This window comes from Macaca nemestrina, chromosome 17, assembly GCF_043159975.1.
Source record: "Macaca nemestrina isolate mMacNem1 chromosome 17, mMacNem.hap1, whole genome shotgun sequence".
Taxonomy (NCBI): domain Eukaryota; kingdom Metazoa; phylum Chordata; class Mammalia; order Primates; family Cercopithecidae; genus Macaca; species Macaca nemestrina.
In genome coordinates, this window is record NC_092141.1 from 23,424,375 (window position 1) to 23,432,661 (window position 8,287).

Here is an 8,287-nt window from a genome sequence, read left to right on the forward strand (position 1 = left end):
CCTGTGCCCCCCTTCCACCGGGCACATGCCTGGACACCAGTGTTTCTTTCGCCATCGCCCCGTGTGCCCTCACTGACACACGTTCACCCCATGTGCCCTAGGGGACGCCAGTGCCCCGCTATGGCTCCACCTCGGAATCGCCCCTGGACCTGTTTGCACAGGTCCAGGGGCGATTTGTCCTGGAAAGCACAATCAGCTTGAAGGAGCCCCAGGCCCTTCAGAATCACGGCTGGCCACTGCTCTTTCAAAGGAGGGAGGCAGAGGGCTCACAGGTCAGTGAATTTTCAGCTGACACCACGCCTTGAGGCCCATGGGATGTTTCTGGGCTGCAGCGAGGCCCTGCCTGCCTCAGTCGATGTGCTCAGCGCATCCATTCTCACCCGGAGGGGTCCAGAATCGGATCTGACGGGGGGTCGTGAGATGACCCCAGCAGGTGCCCTGAAGCTCCCCCTCCCCCGGTGGAAATCGGCCCAAGGAGGTCCTGAGGACAGGACTCCTGGGGATCTTGGCCTTGGACCTGGGACGCCGCCCGCGGCCCCCTCTCCCACGCGGACCCCTACCGAACCCCGGATCCAGCCGCTGCCAAGGCTGCAGCAGGAGAGCCCCTGGCGCCCAGCGGCCGCCATCGTTTAAATGGGAAGCAGCCTGACTGCCCGCAGCGGAGCGCGGGGTGGGCGGCCGAGCCAATGCGCATGCTCGAGACGCCAGCTGGCGGGGGGCCGCTGTCTGAGTGGTTCTGAAGGTTTTCACAGAAACCACGCCCCGACGCTTGGACAATAGTAGCCCTCCTTGGCAGTGCTTGGGTGTCGGGGCTCCCAGGCTCCAGCTTGACTTCTCCACAGGGTCCACAGGATTGTCTCCGAACGCCAGGAGTCGTTGCAACGGGCTGACCAGATTGTTGAAAGCACAGGCGGAGTCCAAGAGAAGCTGTGCCACATCCCAGCCTCAGGCCGGCCCGGACACTGTTCGGGTGAGTCTCCCCAGTAGTGGTGTCCCCGGGATCTCGAGGTCGGATCGGCCTGCAGGCCCGTGGGCTGCTCTCTCAACCGAGGGTCGTTGTGGTCGAGAGTCGAACCCCTTAGCCACAGCAGCTCTTGGGGGTGTTTGTTTCTGCGCCACTGCTGTATGACTGTCTGTCTGTGTGTGTGTCTGTGTGTGTGTGTGTGTGTGTTTGTGTGTCTCCCATTTTCGATTCTCTCTCTGTCTGTCACTCTCTGTGAGTTTCTTGCCCTCTCTCTGTCGGTGGACCTGTGTGTGTGTGTTTGCAGGAATGTGCCCTGTGCGCCAAAAAGCGATTTCTTGCCGGTCGGCATGTCTTTGGTAAGCCTCCTTCCGAGTCTCTGCCTGGGTCGTTTGTCCCCTTTTCAACCGTTTCCTCGGCGGTTGCACTTGGGTTTCTGAAGGCATCTACCTCGTGAGGAGATGCGTCGCTCCCAGAGAAGTTGAAATCTCATCCCCATCCCGTTCGGGCTCTTTTCTGGGATCAAGACGAACACACTCCAGCCACGGACAACAGCCGCACGGGAGCTCATTGTCCTGCCCACATCACAGAAGAGGCTTGCATCTTTTCAGGGCTCTTCTCTGAGAAAAGAAGCCACACCACGACACAGGCTGAAAGAGGAAGCCAGGAATAGGAGATGGCTACACTGCCAGTCACTGAAACGCTGGCCTCACTCTTCAATCCACCCGTTTGGCACCACTCCCCTTAAGCCCGTGGGGGTGGCACGGTGCTGTACCCTGCCTGGGCTCTGGCCTCTGCTCCGTCGTCCCTCTCGCTGTGTATCCCCTGTTTCTCTGGTGCATAGATCCTTCTTGGTCTGGCTGAATGTCTTCCATAAAGATCATTTCCCAGTCCATCAGGGAGACACTTCCTGGAGATCCCTGTCATGATCGTTTCTCTCTCCAAACCTGCTTCGGTGTCAGCCGATTTCCACCGGTGGAGGGGGAGCTTCGGGGTGCCTGCTGGGGTCTCAGGACTCCGCTTCAGATCCGATTCTGGACCCCTTTGGGTGATACAGCATGGGCTGAGCACACCTAGTGAGGCAGGCAGGGCCTTGCTGCAGCCCACAATCATCCCATGGGCCTCAAAGCCTGCTGTCAACTGAAAGTTCACTGACCCATCTGATCCCTCTGCCTCCCTCCTCCTTTGAAAGACAAGTCCTTGTCTTCTGGGACAGGTGCTGTCGCACTTCCTCTGCACATCTAGTCTCATTTTTGAGAGTGAGACTCCCCTCTGCTCCTCGGTGGAATGACCCCCTGAAACTTTTTGTCTGCTGCTAGATCCCAGGCGTTCTTTGATTTTCCCTGGCATTTATGAAAAAGTGCCTTTTGCCCCCCTGCTACTGAGCACATGAATGGACACCGTTATTTCTTTCGCCATTTCCCCATATGCCCTCAGTGACACGTTCTGACACTCTGCTCCAGGATACATCAGTGCCATGCGTGGTGGCATTGTTGCCACCTGGAAATCATCCCTGGAATTGTTTACAAGTGTACTGGAAAGTGCGTCAGCTTGAAGGGGCCCCAGACCCTTCAGAATCATGGCAGCCTACTGCTCTTTCAAAGGAGGGAGGCAGAGGGCTCACGGGTCAGTGAACTCTCAGCTGACACCACGTCTTGAAGCCCATGGGATAATTTTGGGCTGTAGCGAGGCCCAGCCTGCCTCCGTAGATGTGCTCTGGTGATCCTTTTTGTCCCAGAGTGGTCCAGAGTCGGGTCTGATGAGGGGTCCTGAGACGATCCCAGGGGCCCCCCTGAAGCTGCCCGTCCCCTGGTGACAATCGGCCCAAGGAGGTCCTGCAGATGGGACTCCCGGCGGTTGGGTCTGGGGACACCGTCCGTGGCCCGGTCTCCCACGTGGCCCCCTACTAGAGCCGGGATCCAGCCGATGGCAAGGCTGCAGCAGGAGGGCCCCTGGTGCCGAGCTGCTGTCATTGTTTACAGTGGACTCAGTATGTCTGCTGGGAGCGGAATTCCATGACGCTACCAGTGTCCTGGAATGCGGTATCAGCTTGCAGAAGCCCTATGGTAAAGAAGACTAGGCTAGCTGGAGACAAAAAATGCAAGGAAAGGCATAAACCAATGGGAGCCAGTGGTATTAATGGTGGCACTTGGTAACTTGCAGATGAGGAGCAGTTTTTGGACAGAAAAGAGGGTAACATATTTGTTGACTACCTGGTCTGTGTCACCTTTTTTTGTAATCTCCCAGCTACCCTGTGAGATAAACATTATTATTCCCATCTTATTGATGAAGAAACTGACTTTCAGAAAATGTTTAATTCCCCAAGGCTGCCATGTGGATGATCTGAGTCTTAGGGCCAGCTCTGTCTGGCTGTACATTCTTTTTCACACCATCACATTAACCTTTGGGAAATGAAGGAGGCAAGGCATAAGGTAGTGAGGCCCAGAGTTTCCCATAGGAACCCATCAGTGGATCTGTCAAAGTCAAAACATGAGCTGAAATATGTTATAATAATACTTAGCAGGGACCTGGGTATAGTGTCTCACACCTATAAGCCCAACACTTTGGGAGGCCAATGCACGTGGATCACTTGAGCTCAGGCCAGCATGGTGAAACCCCGTGTACAAAAAATTCAAAAGATTAGCTGAGTGTGGTGGTGCATGCCTGTAATCCCAGCTACTTGGGAGCCTGAGGCACGAGAATCACTTGAGTCTGGGAGGCGGAAGTTGCAGTAAGCTCGGATCATGCCACTGCACTCCAGCCAAGGAGACAGAGCAAGACTCCATTTCAAAACAAACAAACAAAAACAAAACAAAACGAACAAAAAAACCTTAGAAGGGGAAGAAGTCATCTGAAGAGAGCTCTGACACAGCCCTTGGTTTCTTCTAAGGAGCCACAGTGGAGTTAGGAGCCGTGCCTTATTCCTCTGTGCTCCCTGGTGCCTTGTGCTTGTTTATTGAACAGTCTATGTCATTGTTTTCCTGGAATAGCATAGTGATTAAGAGCATGGGCTTTCAAATTTGACAGATCCAGATTTAAATCCTGTCTTCACTGGAAATGGTGGTTTTTTATTATACATGGAAATAATTGAAAATGGATCCCTAGCTCATACTAGCAAAAATCAATTCCAAATGGATTAAGAATCCGAATTGGACACCATTGTTTGTTTCACCATTGCCCTGTATGCCCTCAGTGACACACGCTCACACCGTCTGCTCTAGGATACGCCAGCGCCACGCGTGGTCGCATTGGCTCCATTGGTTGCATTGGTCGAACATCAGCAAAATTTAAAACATTCAGAAGATATACATATAAGCAAATATCTTTATGACCTGAGAAAGGGACCAAATTCTTAATCAAGACACAAAAATTACTAGCTATAAAATAAAAGATACATACATTTGATTGTATTAAAACTAAGAATTGAACAGATTTTTGGAGCAGGGCCAAGATGGCCAACTAGAAGCAGCCCTGATTGGAGGCTGCCATCAAAAATAAGCAAAAGAGCATACGCATTCAGCACTGGCAAACAAGGTATCCAAGTTATCTCATCAGGACTGACTGGGCAGCTGGTGTGACCCACAGAGAGGAAGGAATAGTGGTGTGGTACAGTGGGCCACCTAAGAAGCACATGGAGCTGGGGACCCCCCAGCCACTAGCCAAGGGAAGTGGTGAGTGAGTATGCCACCCAGGCTGGGAAACTGCTTTTTCCATGGAACTGTGTAACCCACAAATAGGAATATCCCACTTGTGAGTCTACACCTCTGGGGCCTAGAGTCCTAACCATGAGCCACACAGATTTTCAACATCCACTCAGCTAGAATCTGCTTAAACCTGCTGAGTTCCCTGTGGGGAGGGGTGGCCGCCTGCTGTCTAAGCCATCTGAGTTCCTTGGTGGAGGGGCGGCAGGCAACACTGGGCCTGCTAGCTGCCTAACACACTAAGCTCCCAGGGCAGGAGAAAGGATGGCAGCCATCTCTACAGCTCCAGGCTGGGCTTTTCCCCTGATGGAACCAGGGAGACCGGATGGCTTGGTCCCAAGAGGTATTCCCCACAGCCCAACACACCAGCTGTGGCAGACTGTGTCCAGAATGCCTCTTCAGGCCTGACCCTGACCCAGCCCTCCTCACTGGTTGGGGCCTCCCTGTAGGAACTCCAACAACTCCAGCCAGGGACTCAGGGACAAAACTCTGATTTCTCTGGGCCTGAGCTCCTAGGGATAGGGTGACCATAGTTTCCATGGAACAGCAGACTTAGTGATCCCTCCCACTATTTCTGAGGAATATGGGCAGCCCAGATGAGTGGGTTTCCCCCAGCATGGGTCACCCCCCTCCACCAAGGCACAAACACTTCATTAAATGGGTCCTGCTACCTATGCCACCCAATTGTGTGAGACCCTCCAACAGGGGTGTCAACACCCTAAACAAGAGTGTTCCTACTGGCATCAGGTTGGTGCCCCTTGAGGTCAAAGATCCCAGGGGAAGAAGCAGACACCCATCTTGGCTGTTCTCCAGCCTCCTCAAGTGACATCTCCAGGCATGGGAGCAAACCAGATGAATAAGGCCTGAGGTGAACCCACAGCAAACCGCAGCCACCCTACAGAAGAAGGACCTGAACATTGAAAGAAACACAAAGAAAGAGAATGCAACAACAACATTATCAACAAATATGTCCCCACAAAAACCTCATCCAAGGGTCAACATCTCAAAAACTGAAACTAGACAAACTCATGAAGACGAGAAAGAATCAACAAAAAAAACTCTGAATTCCCAAAAGGTGAGAGTGCCTATTCTCCAAATGATCACAACACCTCTCCAGCAAGGGCACAAAACTGGAGGGAGGATGAAATGGACAAACCGACAGGAGTAGGCTTCAGAAGGTAGGTAATAACAAATTCTTCTGAGCTAAAGGAGCCTGTTCCAACCCAATGCAAAGAAACTGAGAACTTTGATAAAATGTCAGAGGAGCTGCTAACTAGAATAACCCATTTAGAAAGGAACATAAATGACCTGGTGGAGGTGAAAAACACAGCACGAGAACTTCTTGAAGCATGCAGAAGTGTGAATAGCTAAATCAATCAAGTGGAAGAAAGAATATCACAGTTCAAAGACCATCTTGCTGAAATAAGGGAGGCTGACAAAATTAGAGAAAAAAGAATGAAAAAGAATGAACAAAACTTCAGAGAAATATGGGACTATATAAAAAGACTGAACCTTTGATTGATTGGAGTACCTGAAAGAGATGCGGAGAATGGAACCAAGTCGGAAAACACATTCAGTGTATTATCTAGGAGAACTTCCCCAACCTAGCAAGACAGGCCAACATTCAAATTCAGGAAATACAGAGAACACTACTAAGATACTCCATGAGAAGATCATAATCCTCAGATACATAATCCTCACATAATCCTCAGATTCTCCAAGGTCAAAATGAAGGAAAAAATGTTAAGGGCAGCCTGGGACAAAGGCTAGATCACCTACGAAAGGAAGCCTATTAGACTAACAGTGGATCTCTGAGCAGAAACCCTATAAGCCAGAGAAGAGTGGGGGCCAATATTCAACATTCTTAAAGAAAAGAATTTTCAATCCACAATTTCGTATCTAGCCAAACTAAGCTTTATAAGTGAAGGAGAAATAAAATCCTTCTCAGACAAACAAATGCTGAGGGATTTTTGTCACCACCAGGCCTGCCTTGCAAGAACTCCTAAAGGAAGCACTAAATATGGAAAGGAAAAACCGGTACCAGCTACTGCAAAAGCACACCAAAATATAAAGACCAAAGACACTATGAAGAAACTGCATCAACTAGTGTGCAAAATAATGAGCTAGCATCATGATAACAGGATCAAATTCACATATAACAATATTAACCTTAAATATAAATGGACTAAATATCCCAGTTAAAAGACACAGACTGGCAAATTGGATAAAGAGTCAAGACTCATCAATGTGCTGTATTCAGGAAACCCATCTCACATGTAAAGACACACATAGGCTCAAAATAAAGGGATGGAGGAAAATTTACCAAGCAAATGGAAAGAGAAAAAAAAAGCAGGGGTTGCAATCCTAGTCTCTGACAAAACAGACTTTATATCAACAAAGATAAAAAAAGACACAGACGGGCATTACATGATGGTAAAGGGATTAATCCAACAAGAAATACTAACTATCCTAAATAAACATGCATCCATTACAGGAGCACCCAGATTCATAAAACAAGTTATTTTAGAGACTACAAAGAGGCTTAGACTCACACAATTTAACATCCAACTGTCAATATTAGACAGATCAATGAGACAGAAAATTACAAAGATATTCAGGACTTGAACTCAGCTCTGGATCAAGGGGACCCAATAGATATCTACAGAAATCTCCACCCCAAATCAACAGAATATACGTTGTTCTCAGTGTCACATGGCACTTATTCTAAAATTGACCATGTAATTGGAAGTAAACACTCCTCAGCAAATACAAAAGTACTGAAATCATAATGAACAGTCTCTCAGACCACAGTGCGATCAAATTAGAACTCAGGATTAAGAAACTCATTCAAAACCACACAACTACATGAAAATTGAACAACCTGCTTCTGAATGATTCCTGGCTAAATAATGAAATCAAAGCAGAAAGTAAGAAGTTCTTTGAAACTAATGAGAATAAAGAGACAACGTACCAGAATCTCTAGGACACAGCTAAAGCAATGTTAAGAGGAAAATGTATAGCACTAAATACCCACATCAGAAAGCTAGAAAGATCTCAAATCAACACCCTAACAGCACAATTAAAAGAACTAGAGAAGCAAGAGCAAACAAATCTAAAAGCTAGCAGAGACAACAAATAACTAAGATTAGAGCAGACCTGAAGGAGTTAGAGACATGACAAACTCTTAAAAAAATCAATGAATCCAGGAGCTGATTTTCTGAAAAAAAAAAAAAAAATAGACTGCTAGCTAGACTAATAAAGAAGAAAAGAGAGAAGAATCAAATAGACACAATAAAAAATGATAAAGGGGATATCACCACTGACCCCACAGAAATAGAAACTACTCTCAGAGAATACTATAAACACCTCTATGCAAATGATCCAGAAAATCTAGAAGAAATTGTTAAATTCCTGGACACATACACCCTCCCAAGACTAAACCAAGAAGAAGTTGAATCCCTGAATAGGTCAAAAACTCTCAATAAACTAGATATTGATGGAACGTATTTCAAAATAATAAGAGCTATTTATGACAAACTCACAGCCAATATCATACTGAACAAAGCTGGAGACATCACGCTACTTGACTTCAAACTATACTACAAGGCTACAGTAATCAAAACAG

The 8,287-nt window shown here is 48.1% G+C and overlaps 1 long non-coding RNA gene across 1 annotated transcript; it reads left to right on the top strand.

Annotated features, from left to right (window-relative positions):
- Positions 1 to 465: 465 nt before the first annotated feature.
- Positions 466 to 3,239, top strand: LOC139359489 (uncharacterized). Its single transcript, XR_011615525.1, has 2 exons — positions 466 to 970; positions 1,573 to 3,239. It is a non-coding gene; the product is annotated as an uncharacterized lncRNA (long non-coding RNA).
- Positions 3,240 to 8,287: the final 5,048 nt, after the last annotated feature.